We start from the raw sequence: 20,710 nt of genomic DNA, 5'->3' as shown, positions 1-20,710 counted from the left end.
GTCTCATACTGTGTCAGGGTGCTGGGTGCAGGCTGGGCTCAGTCTCTCATACCTTGTCAGGGTGCTGGGTGCAGGCTGGGCTCCGGGTCTCATACCTTGTCAGGGTGCTGGGTGCAGGCTGGGCTCAGTCTCTCATACCTTGTCAGGGTGCTGCGTCAGCACAGGCTGGGCTCAGTCTCATACCTTGTCAGGGTGCTGGGTCAGTGCAGGCTGGGCTCAGTCTCTCATACCTTGTCAGGGTGCTGGGTCAGTGCAGGCTGGGCTCAGTCTCTCATACCTTGTCAGGGTGCTGGGTCAGTGCAGGCTGGGCTCAGTCTCTCATACCTTGTCAGGGTGCTGGGTCAGTGCAGGCTGGGCTCAGTCTCTCATACCTTGTCAGGGTGCTGGGTCAGTGCAGGCTGGGCTCAGTCTCTCAGACCTTGTCAGGGTGCTGGGTCAGCGCAGGCTGGGCTCAGTCTCTCATACCTTGTCAGGGTGCTGGGTGCAGGCTGGGCTCAGTCTCATACCTTGTTAGGGTGCTGGGTGCAGGCTGGGCTCAGTCTCCCATACCTTGTCAGGGTGCTGGGTGCAGGCTGGGCTCAGTCTCTCATACCTTGTCAGGGTGCTGGGTCAGTGCAGGCTGGGCTCAGTCTCTCAGACCTTGTCAGGGTGCTGGGTCAGCGCAGGCTGGGCTCAGTCTCTCATACCTTGTCAGTGTGCTGGGTGCAGGCTGGGCTCAGTCTCTCACACCTTGTCAGGGTGCTGGGTGCAGGCTGGGCTCAGTCTCCCATACCTTGTCAGGGTGCTGGGTGCAGGCTGGGCTCAGTCTCTTATACCTTGTCAGGGTGCTGGGTCAGCGCAGGCTGGGCTCAGTGTCTCATACTGTGTCAGGGTGCTGGGTGCAGGCTGGGCTCAGTCTCTCATACCTTGTCAGGGTGCTGGGTGCAGGCTGGGCTCCGGGTCTCATACCTTGTCAGGGTGCTGGGTGCAGGCTGGGCTCAGTCTCTCATACCTTGTCAGGGTGCTGCGTCAGCACAGGCTGGGCTCAGTCTCATACCTTGTCAGGGTGCTGGGTCAGTGCAGGCTGGGCTCAGTCTCTCATACCTTGTCAGGGTGCTGGGTCAGTGCAGGCTGGGCTCAGTCTCTCATACCTTGTCAGGGTGCTGGGTCAGTGCAGGCTGGGCTCAGTCTCTCATACCTTGTCAGGGTGCTGGGTCAGTGCAGGCTGGGCTCAGTCTCTCATACCTTGTCAGGGTGCTGGGTCAGTGCAGGCTGGGCTCAGTCTCTCATACCTTGTCAGGGTGCTGGGTCAGTGCAGGCTGGGCTCAGTCTCTCATACCTTGTCAGGGTGCTGGGTCAGTGCAGGCTGGGCTCAGTCTCTCATACCTTGTCAGGGTGCTGGGTCAGTGCAGGCTGGGCTCAGTCTCTCATACCTTGTCAGGGTGCTGGGTCAGTGCAGGCTGGGCTCAGTCTCTCATACCTTGTCAGGGTGCTGGGTCAGCGCAGGCTGGGCTCAGTCTCTCAGACCTTGTCAGGGTGCTGGGTCAGCGCAGGCTGGGCTCAGTCTCTCATACCTTGTCAGGGTGCTGGGTGCAGGCTGGGCTCAGTCTCATACCTTGTCAGGGTGCTGGGTCAGCGCAGGCTGGGCTCAGTCTCATACCTTGTCAGGGTGCTGGGTCAGTGCAGGCTGGGCTCAGTCTCATACCTTGTCAGGGTGCTGGGTCAGCGCAGGCTGGGCTCAGTCTCATACCTTGTCAGGGTGCTGGGTCAGCGCAGGCTGGGCTCAGTCTCTCATACCTTGTCAGGGTGCTGGGTGCAGGCTGGGCTCAGTGTCTCATACCTTGTCAGGGTGCTGGGTGCAGGCTGGGCTCAGTGTCTCATACCTTGTCAGGGTGCTGGGTGCAGGCTGGGCTCAGTCTCATACCTTGTCAGGGTGCTGGGTCAGCGCAGGCTGGGCTCAGTGTCTCATACCTTGTCAGGGTGCTGGGTGCAGGCTGGGCTCAGTCTCTCATACCTTGTCAGGGTGCTGGGTGCAGGCTGGGCTCAGTCTCATACCTTGTCAGGGTGCTGGGTACAGGCTGGGCTCAGTCTCTCACACCGTGTCATGGTGCTGGGTCGGTGCAGGCTGGGCTCAGTCTCTCAGACCTGGTCAGGGTGCTGGGTCAGTGCAGGCTGGGCTCAGTCTCTCATACCTTGTCAGGGTGCTGGGTGCAGGCTGGGCTCAGCCTCTCATACCTTGTCAGGGTGCTGGGTCAGTGCAGGCTGGGCTCAGTCTCTCATACCTTGTCAGGGTGCTGGGTCAGCACAGGCTGGGCTCAGTCTCTCATACCCTGTCAGGGTGCTGGGTGCAGGCTGGGCTCAGGGTCTCATACCTTGTCAGGGTGCTGGATCCGCGCAGGCTGGGCGTAGATATGCAGATGGAATAATGATGGGCACCAGGCACTGTTATAGTACAAACAAAGGCCCAGATCCATCAAATGTCCATAAAGTGGAAATATTATCGAATTATTAAAAAAATGATTTAGGGTGCATTAATAGCGAAAGATTAAGTAGTTTCTACGATCCAAAATAAAGTGTGAAATGGAATTTTAAGTTGACTTATTTTGTCTATAAAGTTGCAAGATTGGTAAAATGGAGACAAAGTCGCGGACCACCTAAAGATGGCCGGTATTGGAAGTGTAGCGGTCCCGCACGGAACATTTAAACATGCACTTATGAGACCTGGCTTGTCGGGCGCGGGGTGGCGCGCGGCGGACATCACGGTGAAATGTCCCGGCGGCGGACCATCCGTGGCGTTTTGGTCGTGGACAAACGTTCTAGACCGTCATCGGGAGTCTTATAAATAGGATTAACTGTATAGCTAAGTGTATTAAGAGTGTCCAGTCCCTGTTTATTGTTTTCAGTTATGGAATGTGCCCTGTATAGTTAGCGCCTGTAGTAATGGCCCAAGATTGTTCCCTGTGAGGAATCAGGGATCGCGGCGCCCGCGCCCTGGTTCCTCTGCTGATATATTTCCTCCTGCTGCCGTGGCGCGCACCTCTCGCCAGCGCCACTCACCTCCGTCGGTGCTGGGGGTTCCCCGTCGTCCTCGGCGTCCCCGGTTTCCAGCAGTACCTCACGCGGCCGCCATGTTGCTCGGGCGCGCGCCTGAACAGCGCGCGCCGGGCGAAGTTAATTTATTCACTGCTCTGGCAGTGAAGACCCGCCCCCAATACAGAAATATGATCTCCTGTCAAGACAAGAGTCCTCACCTGCCTGCCAATCAAGGGAACCTATCCAGGATGGCTCCACGCAGTCCTCCAGGTCTGCCTTCACTTCTGATTGGTCAGCCACACTTTATAATGCCAGTCCTTCCTATCATTCATTGCTCGACATAGTTTTCACTTGGATTACTACTCTGGCGTTTTCTCTCTCATTCACTCAGGTTAGGACTTGGCTTGGCGGACGTCTCTCTCTGGCTCTAGACCCCTGCTTGGACAAACGACCTTCCAGTATTCTCCAATCCCAGACCTTGGCTAACGGCAACAACAACGGCATTTCTACACCGGTACCGGCAAGTATTGCTAGCGAAATACACCTGGCCTGGCAACGCCAAAATCACCACACTCCGGACACGCTCCCTTTGCTGCGGGTGCGTGCTTCTATACGTTCCTCACCTCAGTGAAAGGAACGGGTCTGGTCTGCGGGCAGCACCGGCGTAACATTCCCACGTGGGAAGAGGAGTGAGCGTGTGCTCAGCATGAGTAGTAGCTCCAGAGCATAATCGGATTAGCCCCACCGGCAGGTCCTTAGTAATCTCCTGATCCAATATGCATGGACGAAGTATGCTGTACCCTAGTAACTGGATACTGATCACACAAATCAGAGTGGATTCCCAACAGGGGCCCACTTAAGATGGGACATTATTGAATCTATGCAGAAGATTGCCAAACTAACTAATGGGACACAAGCATAAGTTCCTCCCCAGCGTAGGAGTGAGAGCTACCAGGGGAAGAATCACAGAGTAACTTAATGATTTGCCACCAGTTACTATGTCTGACGTGATCAGCATATCCACACCCAGTCGACACGGACCCAGCACCCTGAACAGGTATGAGAGTTAGCATAGCCATGTGTTTAACACACAAATAATGTTCCCAGCACTCCAAGTGAAAGGAAAACTGTGAAACGTGGTATACGAAAATAGATCAATGTGTATTGACAAGGCAATAAATTTCACAAAGCAACTTGCTGCGATAGACAGACCAGGACTAAAACAAAAGTGCATACAGGCGCAGCCTGACGGGAAGGGTAGGGGAGGAAAGGGAGTGGGGGGAGGGGGAGATGTGATATCACGGATGAGGTAGGAAAGGGAAAACAACCCTATAGGGGGAAAAAAGGAAGGAAGATAAGGGGGGCAACGTTTCGGGGTTAACAATCCCTTATACTGCCCCGTTCCCAAAGTCCCCCCAAAAAAGGGGGGCTCTGGTACTTACCTGAACCCTCATGTCCAGATCCCCCAGTGAAGTAAAAACAATGAGTGACACACCCAGAATCTCACCGGTTCGTGCAATAAGTCTGATGTCGAATGTGAATGCGTCATATCAGATAATGCACTGTGACCTATGCAGCTGGTGTAGCAAGACTGTTGTGGATCTGCTGGTGTTTGTTGTAGACTTTTCTGTGGATGAGCTTATTCTCCCACTAAGGGCCTAATGCTGTAAGCAGCGATAAGCCCCTTATCGCCAGCTTATCGACAAAACAGGACTATTAGAGGACTATTCTGTGATGTACAGCAACATGTCTCATTAAAGCTTATTTTTATTTTTCTATATGACGGCTGATTCCTGTTTGCAGTGACCGCCTTTCATTGATCTTTACTACATTACTCCTATTACGGCTGGAGCACGCAGGCAATTTCCCTCTGCATTGAAGAAACGGAGACCACCTCCTTATACACTGGTGGGCGGTTGCCCGGTGGAGCCACAAGAGGTCGCTGGGGCACAAGAAACGCTTCGGAGCTTCGGAGCTCCTGGAAGGAGTTACCTGTATCCGGCGGTGACGTCACACAGTAGCGCACGAGCGCACGTACAGCATCGCCACGGTTCCAGGACCGGCGGGCCAAGGGAGCGGACAGTGAAGACACCGGGTGGGGCACGGCAGCAGGCTCTGGTGATCCGTGAGTACAGGAGAGTGGTGGCCTAGGCTACTCCTCATCCTGCCTCTATCTACTCCCTGCATATAGCCTCCCACCCTGGTTTGAAGTCTGTTTATGTCCCTTCCGGTTATTATTTCTTATTATTCATCATACCTCAGCTGCAGGGGGATTGCCATTCCAAGTAGCTATATTTTATGCAAAGTTTGTTCTGGTTCTTATAATCCACCTATAGTCCTGTGTACTTGGTAAGGAGCATCGGATGCCACGAGGTTCACTCCTCAAAACTACATATCGACAAAACAGCCTACTGCTATTCAGTAAGCCCCGATAAGCTGGCAATAAGAGCAAAACTCAGCATTTTTTTCCAGAAAAAAAATAATCACTGACCGCTCGGCGATAAGCCACTTTTCGCCACTCATCGCCAGCTTGTCAAACTTGCTGTATTCTAGTAGCCCCGATCAGCTTCTCGCAGCTGATCGCCGCACTAGAATGGAGATTTGCTCTCCAAATCGCCTCGCCACAAAAAGTTGGCAAGAAAGTGGGGAGAAGCTGCCGATGAGTGGCGAGACGACACTTAGAAAAAATCAGACCTTTTCCTGCATCGGATTGATGCCGGGGGTCTCCGGAGCTGATATCCATTAATACCAGCACCGGAGACACTCGGCATGAATCAGATGCAGGAAAAATGCATTTACAGCCCACTTCATTACCTTAGCGGCTAACCGCTAAGGCAATGAAGGAGTTAACCACCAGTGCCATGCTTATTGTGGATAGCGGGGGTGGGTGAAGGTGGTATTTGGCCATGGTGGGTGTTTAGGCCTTGTGGGGGGAGTTAACCCCCGTTAATACCTCTAAGGTAATGAAGGGGTTAACCCCTCCCGCTACCCACCCGCAAGGCCTAAACACCCGTCCTTGGGGCTAATACCCCCTTCACCCACCCCCGCTACACACAATAAAACAAAAACCTCACAGCAGCCCCACTACCCACCTCATAGGCCCCCAATAAACCATTACAATATCTAATCAGACTACAAAAGACTGTTCATGGTCCCAAGGCTCAACAAAGTATCCGGCCGCTCCTCCTTCTCTTACCGTGCACCCCAAAACTGGAACAGTTTACCAGAGACTCTCACATCCACCACCAGTTTAAGTTCTTTCAAATCTAAGGCTGTCTCACATTTTAATCTGGTCTGTAACTGTTTCATACGCCCATAATATATATTTTCTTTAACTGTGCATGCAATGTCTTGTATATAATGTATACCGTTCATTTATGTCCACAAGGGGGATTGAAGAATTTCTCTATTGTGGGGTTGAACATATCCCCATCCACCCCAGAGGTGGAGATAGACTTAACCGTTTAAATAAGAAAGAGATGTCATGGGTTTTCTCTCTTAACAGTTTACAACCTTGTGGTCTCAATGTGGAATGGGAACTTAAACATTTTCTTTATGAGTAATTTCAGTTATTTTTATGTCATATTTACAGTTTCTTTTGTCATGTTTTTACTTGCTTTTTCCTTTCCCACCTTTTCCTTCCCTGTCTTTCCTCTTCCTCTCTCCCCCCCCTCCTCCCCCCTATTTCTTCCCTTCCTTATTCCCTCCCCCCCTCCCCCCCTTGCCCCCCCCCCTTTCTTCTTCTACCTTTCCCCCCCTCCCTCTTCCCCCCCCCTTTATTCATCCTACCTTTGCCCTTTGGCTTTCATAACTATTTATATTGTTTTTTGATCTATATGTTATATTCATTATACAATAGACACTTTATGATTTATTACTATTCCCATTGAATTCCTGCCCATATGCATCTTTCAAATACTGCCACATTATGATAAGATTAAGTTATAAATAAAATGTGTAAAATGTTTTAAAATGTTTAAATCATCTTGTCACAGCCTTCTGATTCTCCTATTCCATTCATCTGGGTCTGTGATGAAATATAAATGAATGATTTTTGCTTTAAACAAGCTCAAGGAGTATAGATTTCACGTTTTATTGACCTGTCATTAATAAACCAATAAGAAACATCTTGATATATCTTTATGTTTTTGGCCACAATGACTGGTCATTTTATATGTATTTTTGTGTTTTAACTTTTTCATCTGACATCTATGTTGACTAAGCGAACTCTATGTTTGACATTGAGTTAGGCCTCCCGGGTGGGTAGTGGGGCAGGGTGGGTTAACCCCTTAATTACTATAGCGTTTTTAACTGCTGAGGTGATTAAGGGGCTAGGGGCCATTAGAATGTATTCTGCTATGTATTTTTTCTGGCAATGGAGGACATGGCCCTGTAGTAAGCTGACGAGGACACCTTTCATATTGGCTGGGTAAGTAGAACGGTTTTATATACTTTATTTATGCTGGCTAATGTTGTGTTTAATAATGGGCAAATAATGTGTTATCCATATCTGGATAATAGTTATTTTGCCCATTACTGTACTGTATGTGTTTTGGTGGGTGGGGGGTGGTATTTATTGAAATGTAGGCCATGTTTTTATTTTTTTACATGCAGGAATGATACCGCAGGCCAGCGGGGACCCACAGGGACCACACGAGGACCTCCGGACACCCACGGGGACCACCCGAGGACCCCCAGATGCCCACAGGGACCACCTGAGGACCCACGGGGGACACCTGTGGGGAAGAACTGGGGGCCCCACAGCTGTGGGGGCACTGGGGACCCACAGGGACTACCCGAGGGCCCCCAGACACCCATTGGAACCACCCAAGGGCCCCCAGACCCCCATGGAAACCACCTTAGGGCACCCAGACAAGCACGGGGACCACCCATGGACCCCATTGAGGCCCGCAGGGACCACCTGGAGACCCATGGAGCCCAGCGGGGACCACCCGGAAGCCCCCAGAAACCTGTGTGTACCCCCCCGAGGTGCACTGTGGGGCCTGTGGACACCTGTCGGGACCACCCGGGGACCCCCGCCGGCCTGTGGTATTAATTGTGTGTGTAAAAATATAAATAATGGTTTTATGGGGGGGCACGGGGTGGGTTGTATATTGGTGCTTACTAAATATTTTTAAATTTACATTTATGACTAGTGTAGATGAGCAGGGGGTCGCCGTTGATTTCAGGTCCAGGGTCCCCCTGCTTCCCGAGATGCAGGCCCCGTTATGGGGTGCCGGTATCTCCTATGCATTGAAATGTCCCGCATCACGTGACCGTGGGAATCCAAAGCACAGGAGATACCGGCACCCCGATAACGGGGCCTGTATCTCGGGAAGCAGGGGGTCCCCTGGACCTGAAACCAACGTGGTTCGGCTCCTGAGACCCCCTGCTCACGTACACTAGTATTAAAATTTAAATGAAAAAAAAAATTCGCAGAGAGGCGGCTCTCTCTGCAGCAGATAGATCTCGCCGGGTGATCCCTTGTCAGAGGGCAGATCCTATCACCGGCGGGTACTCGCCATGTTTGGAAATGTTGCTCTCACTGGTATTTGGGCCTTTCTGCATACCGTGATAGCAACACGGCAAAAAATGGTGAGTTCATAACCCTGCCGATAATTCCTATCGGACTTTACTGCATTAGGCCCTAGAAGTATTCTCCCACCGATCCAGCAGCTGTCCCCATACAGTTAGACAGCAGACTACCAATTGTAGCAAAGCTCCCACTTAATGCCCGTATTGTGCTATAGTATCTGCTATTATCTTTGCACATTGTGCTGTGTTGTAATTAGTGTGGCTCATTTTGTGACATCTAGGTCACGGTGTTTGATTCTGTGTAGTTCATTTTGTGGCACAGAGGTGACACTGCATTATCTGATATGACACATTCACATTCTATGTGAGACTTGTTGCACGGACCGGTGAGATTCTGGGTGTGTGTAAGGATTCTGCTCGATCCCTGTTGGGCTTTCACTACGGTTCAGGTTTTCTGTCTCTCCTGCCCTTTCTGCTATCTGTGGCAATTTTGAGTACTGGCAGTCTGCTTTATAAGGCTGCGCCCCCGCTGGCGCTGAGTGCGCGGTGCTTGCCGAGGTTCCTTCTTGCAATGTGAATTCTGATGTCCCCGCTCACGCGGCACGCGCGCGCGCACGGGCACGTACGCTCTCCCAAGCTCAGCGCTTGGGGAGACAAAAAAATTTGAGATTGAAGCGCGCTCAGCAGAGGTAAGTGCACACAGAACACAGTCACACACACATACAGCCATACACACACACAGCCATACACACAAATAGCCCCGATCCATGCCCCCCGCTCCCGCTTGCAAAATTATGCAGGACACCCTTCGCTCATGCTTTGAGAGTTGGAGACATCACCAACTCTCAAGCATGAGCGCGGTCAGTGCCAGGGGGGGCGCAGCCCGGCTGCAGTTACTACAGGGAGTCGCCAAGCAATGTTCTGCCGTTTGCAGCTCCTGTTGGTCTTTGCAGTTGTGTCTCACCCTCTTGCCTGTTTTGATTTGCTGTTGCTGATCCCAGACCGTGACCCCGACCTCGCTGCCTTCCGCCAGCCCTGACCTCCGCCTGTCTATTGGACTTTGCACCTCTGCCGCCAGCCCTGACCTCTGCCTGTCTCCTGGACATTTCAACTCTGCCGCCAGCCATGACCCCTGCCTGTCTCCTGGACATTGCACCTCTGCTGTCAGCCCTGACCTCTGCCTGTCTCCTGGACTTTGCAACTCTGCCGCCAACCCTAACCCCTGCCTGCTTACCGACAACTGATACTCTTACAGAACTCTGTGCCTGGGTTGTGGTCGGTTTATTTACATCCCTACCTCAGCCCGGCGGGTCCGTTTCCTGATTTGAGACGAGCACCGTCACTGTGTGTCACTCATTGTTTTTACTTTCACTGAGGGAGGATCTGGACGTGAGGGTGCAGGGAAGTACCAGAGTCCCCCTTTTTTGGTGGGACTTTGGGAATGGACCAGTAGAAGGGGTTGTTAACCCTGAAACGTTGCCCACCTCATCTTCCTATTTTCCCCCCTAAGGCTAAGGCTAAGCTGCACGCCGGCGCGTCCACCTTGTGTCCTGGCGGCGCATGCACGGCACTTCACCGAGATCTGCGGTCTTTAGGGAGCTGTTTTTAGGCATGGGGGCGTGACCAGAATGGGTCGGGGCCATGACGGGGGGGTGGGGGAATTTCTAAAGACCCATTCTCTCCACATCTCCTACCCAGGCCCTACAGTACCTGTTGTGCCCATCAAGATAGTCATAACACAGAAATTAAGCCTCACCAGAAATTGGGCCCAACTTCCACAATTACTGCCTAGGTGGGCTTACTCTGTTGCATCTGCATAAGGTCCTACACCCCACAGGTAGGGCCCTGGTGGAAGGTTTACTTGCAACGGGATCCAATAGTGACTAGTTGGTGCCCTTGGTAGAGATCTGTGAGGTTTTGAAAGATTCCTATGCTATATTCCATCTATGGTGAACCCCAAAGACATCCCAACCTACAACAGATCTACATTTTTCTACATTTGATTTCTCGGCTGCAAGAGCTTCTAACTACTGTATAAAACAAGCAGAATAGAACAAATTGTTGAAAACCGGTGCTACGGAGTAAGCAGCGAAAAAATCAATGAATGTTGATTAGTAGAGAGAAAAAATTATTCATATAAATAGGACCTAATAGTCTTGGTTGTAATGACCTTGATATATGTATATAATGGAAATCCCGTATGGATAGTTCAGTCCGTAGCTCAAATGTGGGGGTAGGACTAACTATGAGTGGTATATCTGAGACAATAGAGCCAATACCTGGCAGAAAGACCGGAATGGCGGGTTCTCCCCACCACTCTTAAGTTTGTAACCCTAGAGCAATGAAGGATCTTTTCCAATCTTCATACCATAGGTCATAGAGAAAGTGAAATAAAGAAACCACTGGCGTAGTACTCCCAACCTGTAGAATGTTCTGACTCCATTGGCGCGCTTCCTGCTGGTAAGTATCAAAGAGCGGTTCCAAAAGTTTGGAGGAAAAAAGCGGTGCATTGTGGGGAATGATCGGGCTGAGCACAAGAAAATATATCAATTATTTATTTTAATACATTTTCTTGTGCTCCGCCGATCATTCCCTACAGCGCACCGCTTTTTACTCCAAACTTTTGGAACCGCTCTGTGTTACGGTACAAGAACAGTTTACCTACATTTTTCGCCTTAGTGTGAATGTATTACAAATAAGGTGCCTACGCGTTTCACTAAATGAACTGGGAAACTTTTGCACATGTCTGGCTACCGCTGGTGAAGTTGGTAACTTTTGCCATCACGAATAGCTCTAATGGTCAAATAACGGTTGAACATTTATTGGAAACATGGTGGCATTGGTACTTTGGTAAGTTTAGCAGCTAATGTGATAACTGATAAAGCTCACTTACAGTTCAAAATATTGGGCGTTAGCGCCCGATTCAGGTGTGTTAACCCATAACAGAGCTGGATGAATCTTGGGGAATGGGAGCTGATATTGTACAATACTACTTCTTGTATATTTACAAACCTTAACTTCCACTTAATTTTCAGTATAGAGGAATCTGTTCCTGTAACCCCTTTTGTTGCCGGAACCAGCTGCATGCCCACCTGGTTGTAGAAGGGTTAATACTCTAATTTAATTCTGCAGGGTTAAAGCAGCACTGCTGGTGACACTTTTTTTTAATACAGTAGGTTTAAATTACACCCTAACATCCTGCTGCTAATACCTCTCCCTATACACCCTAACATCCCGCTGCTAATACCTCTCCCTATACACCCTAACATCCCGCTGCTAATACCTCTCCCTATACACCCTTACATCCTGCTGCTAATACCTCTCCCTATACACCCTAACACCCTGCTGCTAATACCTCTCCCTATACACCCTAACATCCCACTGCTAATACCTCTCCCTATACACCCTAACATCCTGCTGCTAATACCTCTCCCTATACACCCTAACATCCTGCTGCTAATACCTCTCCCTATACACCCTAACATCCCGCTGCTAATACCTCTCCCTATACACCCTAACACCCGCTGCTAATACCTCTCCCTATACACCCTAACATCCTGCTGCTAATACCTCTCCCTATACACCCTAACATCCTGCTGCTAATACCTCTCCCTATACACCCTAACATCCTGCTGCTAATACCTCTCCCTATACACCCTAACATCCCGCTGCTAATACCTCTCCCTATACACCCTAACATCCCGCTGCTAATACCTCTCCCTATACACCCTAACATCCCGCTGCTAATACCTCTCCCTATACACCCTAACATACTGCTGCTAATACCTCTCCCTATACACCCTAACATCCTGCTGCTAATACCTCTCCCTATACACCCTAACACCCGCTGCTAATACCTCTCCCTATACACCCTAACATCCTGCTGCTAATACCTCTCCCTATACACCCTAACATCCCGCTGCTAATACCTCTCCCTATACACCCTAACATCCCGCTGCTAATACCTCTCCCTATACACCCTAACATCCCGCTGCTAATACCTCTCCCTATACACCCTAACATCCCGCTGCTAATACCTCTCCCTATACACCCTAACACCCTGCTGCTAATACCTCTCCCTATACACCCTAACATCCCGCTGCTAATACCTCTCCCTATACACCCTAACATCCCGCTGCTAATACCTCTCCCTATACACCCTAACATCCTGCTGCTAATACCTCTCCCTATACACCCTAACATCCCGCTGCTAATACCTCTCCCTATACACCCTAACATCCTGCTGCTAATACCTCTCCCTATACACCCTAACATCCTGCTGCTAATACCTCTCCCTATACACCCTAACATCCCGCTGCCAATACCTCTCCCTATACACCCTAACATCCCGCTGCTAATACCTCTCCCTATACACCCTAACATCCCGCTGCTAATACCTCTCCCTATACACCCTAACACCCTGCTGCTAATACCTCTCCCTATACACCCTAACATCCCGCTGCTAATACCTCTCCCTATACACCCTAACATCCCGCTGCTAATACCTCTCCCTATACACCCTAACACCCTGCTGCTAATACCTCTCCCTATACACCCTAACATCCCGCTGCTAATACCTCTCCCTATACACCCTAACATCCCGCTGCTAATACCTCTCCCTATACACCCTAACATACTGCTGCTAATACCTCTCCCTATACACCCTAACACCCTGCTGCTAATACCTCTCCCTATACACCCTAACATCCCGCTGCCAATACCTCTCCCTATACACCCTAACATCCCGCTGCTAATACCTCTCCCTATACACCCTAACATCCCGCTGCTAATACCTCTCCCTATACACCCTAACATCCCGCTGCTAATACCTCTCCCTATACACCCTAACATCCTGCTGCTAATACCTCTCCCTATACACCCTAACATCCCGCTGCTAATACCTCTCCCTATACACCCTAACATCCTGCTGCTAATACCTCTCCCTATACACCCTAACATCCCGCTGCTAATACCTCTCCCTATAAACCCTAACATCCCGCTGCTAATACCTCTCCCTATATACCCTAACATCCCGCTGCTAATACCTCTCCCTATACACCCTAACATCCCGCTGCTAATACCTCTCCCTATACACCCTAACATCCCGCTGCTAATACCTCTCCCTATACACCCTAACATTCCGCTGCTAATACCTCTCCCTATACACCCTAACATCCCGCTGCTAATACCTCTCCCTATACACCCTAACACCCCGCTGCTAATACCTCTCCCTATACACCCTAACATCCCGCTGCTAATACCTCTCCCTATACACCCTAACACCCCGCTGCTAATACCTCTCCCTATACACCCTAACATCCCGCTGCTAATACCTCTCCCTATACACCCTAACATCCCGCTGCTAATACCTCTCCCTATACACTCTAACATCCCGCTGCTAATACCTCTCCCTATACACCCTAACACCCCGCTGCTAATACCTCTCCCTATACACCCTAACATCCCGCTGCTAATACCTCTCCCTATACACCCTAACATCCCGCTGCTAATACCTCTCCCTATACACCCTAACACCCTGCTGCTAATACCTCTCCCTATACACCCTAACATCCCGCTGCTAATACCTCTCCCTATACACCCTAACATCCCGCTGCTAATACCTCTCCCTATACACCCTAACATACTGCTGCTAATACCTCTCCCTATACACCCTAACACCCTGCTGCTAATACCTCTCCCTATACACCCTAACATCCCGCTGCCAATACCTCTCCCTATACACCCTAACATCCCGCTGCTAATACCTCTCCCTATACACCCTAACATCCCGCTGCTAATACCTCTCCCTATACACCCTAACATCCCGCTGCTAATACCTCTCCCTATACACCCTAACATCCTGCTGCTAATACCTCTCCCTATACACCCTAACATCCCGCTGCTAATACCTCTCCCTATACACCCTAACATCCTGCTGCTAATACCTCTCCCTATACACCCTAACATCCCGCTGCTAATACCTCTCCCTATAAACCCTAACATCCCGCTGCTAATACCTCTCCCTATATACCCTAACATCCCGCTGCTAATACCTCTCCCTATACACCCTAACATCCCGCTGCTAATACCTCTCCCTATACACCCTAACATCCCGCTGCTAATACCTCTCCCTATACACCCTAACATTCCGCTGCTAATACCTCTCCCTATACACCCTAACATCCCGCTGCTAATACCTCTCCCTATACACCCTAACACCCCGCTGCTAATACCTCTCCCTATACACCCTAACATCCCGCTGCTAATACCTCTCCCTATACACCCTAACACCCCGCTGCTAATACCTCTCCCTATACACCCTAACATCCCGCTGCTAATACCTCTCCCTATACACCCTAACATCCCGCTGCTAATACCTCTCCCTATACACTCTAACATCCCGCTGCTAATACCTCTCCCTATACACCCTAACACCCCGCTGCTAATACCTCTCCCTATACACCCTAACATCCCGCTGCTAATACCTCTCCCTATACACCCTAACATCCCGCTGCTAATACCTCTCCCTATACACCCTAACATCCCGCTGCTAATACCTCTCCCTATACACCCTAACACCCTGCTGCTAATACCTCTCCCTATACACCCTAACATCCCGCTGCTAATACCTCTCCCTATACACCCTAACATCCTGCTGCTAATAACTCTCCCTATACACCCTAACATCCCGCTGCTAATACCTCTCCCTATACACCCTAACATCCCGCTGCTAATATCTCTCCCTATAAACCCTAACACCCCGCTGCTAATACCTCTCCCTATACACCCTAACATCCTGCTGCTAATACCTCTCCCTATACACCCTAACATCCCGCTGCTAATACCTCTCCCTATACACCCTAACATCCCGCTGCTAATACCTCTCCCTATACACCCTAACATCCAGCTGCTAATACCTCTCCCTATACACCCTAACACCCCGCTGCTAATACCTCTCCCTATACACCCTAACACCCCGCTGCTAATACCTCTCCCTATACACCCCAACATCCCGCTGCTAATACCTCTCCCTATACACCCTAACATCCAGCTGCTAATACCTCTCCCTATACACCCTAACACCCCGCTGCTAATACCTCTCCCTATACACCCTAACACCCCGCTGCTAATACCTCTCCCTATACACCCCAACATCCTGCTGCCAATACCTCTCCCTATACACCCTAACACCCCGCTGCTAATACCTCTCCCTATACACCCTAACACCCCGCTGCTAATACCTCTCCCTATACACCCCAACATCCCGCTGCTAATACCTCTCCCTATACACCCTAACATCCCGCTGCTAATATCTCTCCCTATACACCCTAACACCCCGCTGCTAATACCTCTCCCTATACACCCTAACATCCCGCTGCTAATACCTCTCCCTATACACCCTAACACCCCGCTGCTAATACCTCTCCCTATACACCCCAACATCCCGCTGCTAATACCTCTCCCTATACACCCTAACATCCCGCTGCTAATACCTCTCCCTATACACCCTAACATCCCGCTGCTAATACCTCTCCCTATACACCCTAACATACTGCTGCTAATACCTCTCCCTATACACCCTAACACCCCGCTGCTAATACCTCTCCCTATACACCCTAACATCCCGCTGCTAATACCTCTCCCTATACACCCTAACATCCCGCTGCTAATACCTCTCCCTATACACCCCAACATCCCGCTGCTAATACCTCTCCCTATACACCCTAACACCCCGCTGCTAATACCTCTCCCTATACACCCTAACATCCCGCTGCTAATACCTCTCCCTATACACCCTAACATCCCGCTGCTAATACCTCTCCCTATACACCCCAACATCCCGCTGCTAATACCTCTCCCTATACACCCTAACATCCTGCTGCTAATACCTCTCCCTATACACCCTAACACCCTGCTGCTAATACCTCTCCCTATACACCCTAACATACTGCTGCTAATACCTCTCCCTATACACCCTAACACCCCGCTGCTAATACCTCTCCCTATACACCCTAACATCCCGCTGCTAATACCTCTCCCTATACACCCTAACATCCCGCTGCTAATACCTCTCCCTATACACCCTAACATACTGCTGCTAATACCTCTCCCTATACACCCTAACACCCCGCTGCTAATACCTCTCCCTATACACCCTAACATCCCGCTGCTAATACCTCTCCCTATACACCCTAACATCCCGCTGCTAATACCTCTCCCTATACACCCTAACATCCCGCTGCTAATACCTCTCCCTATACACCCTAACACCCTGCTGCTAATACCTCTCCCTATACACCCTAACATCCCGCTGCTAATACCTCTCCCTATACACCCTAACATCCCGCTGCTAATACCTCTCCCTATACACCCTAACACCCTGCTGCTAATACCTCTCCCTATACACCCTAACATCCCGCTGCTAATACCTCTCCCTATACACCCTAACATCCCGCTGCTAATACCTCTCCCTATACACCCTAACATCCTGCTGCTAATACCTCTCCCTATACACCCTAACATCCTGCTGCTAATACCTCTCCCTATACACCCTAACATCCCGCTGCTAATACCTCTCCCTATACACCCTAACACCCCGCTGCTAATACCTCTCCCTATACACCCTAACATCCCGCTGCCAATACCTCTCTCTATACACCCTAACATCCCGCTGCCAATACCTCTCCCTATACACCCTAACATCCCGCTGCTAATACCTCTCCCTATACACCCTAACATCCCGCTGCTAATACCTCTCCCTATACACCCTAACATCCCGCTGCTAATACCTCTCCCTATACACCCTAACACCCCGCAGCTAATACCTCTCCCTATACACCCTAACACCCTGCTGCTAATACCTCTCCCTATACACCCTAACATCCCGCTGCCAATACCTCTCCCTATACACCCTAACATCCTGCTGCTAATACCTCTCCCTATACACTCTAACACCCCGCTGCTAATACCTCTCCCTATACACCCTAACATCCTGCTGCTAATACCTCTCCCTATACACCCTAACATCCCGCTGCTAATACCTCTCCCTATACACCCTAACACCCCGCTGCTAATACCTCTCCCTATACACCCTAACATCCCGCTGCCAATACCTCTCCCTATACACCCTAACATCCTGCTGCTAATACCTCTCCCTATACACCCTAACATCCTGCTGCTAATACCTCTCCCTATACACCCTAACATACTGCTGCTAATACCTCTCCCTATACACCCTAACATCCTGCTGCTAATACCTCTCCCTATACTGTACACCCTAACATACTGCTGCTAATACCTCTCCCTATACACCCTAACATCCCGCTGCCAATACCTCTCCCTATACACCCTAACATCCTGCTGCTAATACCTCTCCCTATACACCCTAACATCCTGCTGCTAATACCTCTCCCTATACACCCTAACACCCCGCTGCCAATACCTCTCCCTATACACCCTAACATCCTGCTGCTAATACCTCTCCCTATACATCCTAACACCCTGCTGCTAATACCTCTCCCTATACACCCTAACATCCTGCTGCTAATACCTCTCCCTATACACCCTAACACCCCGCTGCTAATACCTCTCCCTATACATCCTAACACCCTGCTGCTAATACCTCTCCCTATACACCCTAACACCCCGCTGCTAATACCTCTCCCTATACACCCTAACATCCCGCTGCTAATACCTCTCCCTATACACCCTAACACCCCGCTGCTAATACCTCTCCCTATACACCCTAACACCCTGCTGCTAATACCTCTCCCTATACACCCTAACACCCTGCTGCTAATACCTCTCCCTATACACCCTAACACCCTGCTGCTAATAACTCTCCCTATACACCCTAACATCCTGCTGCTAATACCTCTCCCTATACACCCTAACATCCTGCTGCTAATACCTCTCCCTATACACCCTAACATCCTGCTGCTAATACCTCTCCCTATACACCCTAACACCCTGCTGCTAATAACTCTCCCTATACACCCTAACATCCTGCTGCTAATACCTCTCCCTATACACCCTAACATCCTGCTGCTAATACCTCTCCCTATACACCCTAACACCCCGCTGCTAATACCTCTCCCTATACATCCTAACACCCTGCTGCTAATACCTCTCCCTATACACCCTAACATCCCGCTGCTAATACCTCTCCCTATACACCCTAACATCCCGCTGCTAATACCTCTCCCTATACACCCTAACACCCCGCTGCTAATACCTCTCCCTATACATCCTAACACCCTGCTGCTAATACCTCTCCCTATACACCCTAACATCCCGCTGCTAATACCTCTCCCTATACACCCTAACATCCCGCTGCTAATACCTCTCCCTATACACCCTAACATCCCGCTGCTAATACCTCTCCCTATACACCCTTACATCCTGCTGCTAACATCTACCATACCATGAGTGGTCCTCTTCTAGATCATGAACCTGCACAGAGGCAGTCCACAGCTGACAGATTGTCTCCAAAACTACGATCTCTTCTTTCATTGCCATGTTCTTTATTTTACATAGGATTGAAGTGCGGGACCCCATTCATTTCAGCTCCGGGGACCCCTGGTTCCAGAGATACATAGGAGGGTGCCAATATCTTCCTGCATCACGTGGGCCAATATTACGTGGCGCTGAATGACATCACAGCTTCCTATTGGTCCGCAGGATTCAGGAGGCCATTACATGAACCCTGCATGCTATAGCAACCATTTACATTCCCCATATTTAAAGATGTCGCCAAACTTTGCCGATCAATAGACGGAGAACGAATTGACCTGCAGCTATGCAGTTCTTTAGGTAATTAGAGATTGCCCACATGAAACTACTGAAGTAAAAAAATAAATTAAAAAAATAAAAAAGACCGAACTGCAGCTTTAAAGCTCAAACCCCAAATTCTAGTGCTAAATTGTACAATTTGACTGCAGATTTCTGTTTATACGTTTTCCAAATACAATGTATTGAATCTGCAGATACAAGTTTACATGTAGGGCCGAGGTGTGACAAATCTATGGCTGGAGAGGGAAGGGTGAGATATAAGGTCTTGAACGTTACAGTTTGAGTTCTTTCAAAGATTGAGCAGACGAGGTACAGATTTTCTCATCTAGTATAACTGCAGAACATCATTTCAATCTTATGTAGGTCAGGCAGCTCTATACACAATCTATGGAACGAGCCTTCCCATACAAACGCAGCTCTCTCCTCTTTCAATAAATTGGTGACTATGTAGCAGAATAACCTGAAATGGTGGAAACCCTTAAATTCGGGTCCGAATGATTGCCCGATAGGACGTTCTGGTATAGTCTGGACATTTCTTGACTGTGGTTCTCTCCCTCTGTTCTGGGTACCACTGCAGGAGCTCTGTAACAGCAATATTACAAGTCCCCACACTACCCACTCTGTGATACCCACTGCAGGAGCTCTGTAACAGCAGTATTACAAGTCCCCACACTCCCCACTCTGATACCCACTGCAGGATCTCTGTAACAGCAGTATTACAAGTCCCCACACTACCCACTCTGTGATACCCACTGCAGGAGCTCTGTAACAGCAGTATTACAAGTCCCCACACTACCCACTCTGTGATACCCACTGCAGGATCTCTGTAACAGCAGTATTACAAGTCCCCACACTCCCCACTCTGATACCCACTGCAGGATCTCTGTAACAGCAGTATTACAAGTCCCCACACTACCCACTCTGTGATACCCACTGCAGGAACGCTGTAACAGCAGTATTACAAGTCCCCACACTACCCACTCTGTGATACCCACTGCAGGAGCTCTGTAACAGCAGTATTACAAGTCCCCACACTACCCACTCTGTGATACCCACTGCAGGAGCTCTGTAACAGCAGTATTACAAGTCCCCACACTACCCACTCTGTGATACCCACTGCAGGATCTCTGTAACAGCAGTATTACAAGTCCCCACACTACCCACTCTGTGATACCCACTGCAGGTTCCCTGTAACAGCAGTATTACAAGTCCCTACACTACCCACTCTGTGATACCCACTGCAGGAACGCTGTAACAGCAGTATTACAAGTCCCCACACTCCCCACTCTGTGATACCCACTGAAGGAGCTCTGTAACAGCAGTATTACAAGTCCCCACACTCCCCACTCTGATACCCACTGCAGGATCTCTG

At 50.0% G+C, this 20,710-nt stretch overlaps 1 protein-coding gene across 9 annotated transcripts in view; it reads right to left on the bottom strand.

Moving 5' to 3' along the window:
* Positions 1–20,710, bottom strand: part of MYO1G (myosin IG) — a 351,169-nt gene that overhangs the window by 315,550 nt on the left and 14,909 nt on the right. Inside the window, exon 1 of one of the 9 annotated variants that reach the window (XM_075588140.1) lies at positions 4,520–4,624. The exons of 7 other annotated variants lie outside the window; for them this stretch is intronic. The gene's annotated coding sequence lies outside the window, so the exon portion shown is untranslated. Of the gene's footprint in view, positions 1–4,454; positions 4,625–20,710 lie in introns of those variants that run through there. One more of the 9 variants, XM_075588139.1, reaches the window with a different exon arrangement.

This window comes from Ascaphus truei, chromosome 2, assembly GCF_040206685.1.
Source record: "Ascaphus truei isolate aAscTru1 chromosome 2, aAscTru1.hap1, whole genome shotgun sequence".
Lineage (NCBI taxonomy): Eukaryota > Metazoa > Chordata > Amphibia > Anura > Ascaphidae > Ascaphus > Ascaphus truei.
The sequence above is the reverse complement of the archived record's forward strand: the minus strand, read 5'-3'. Positions and strand labels throughout refer to the sequence as shown.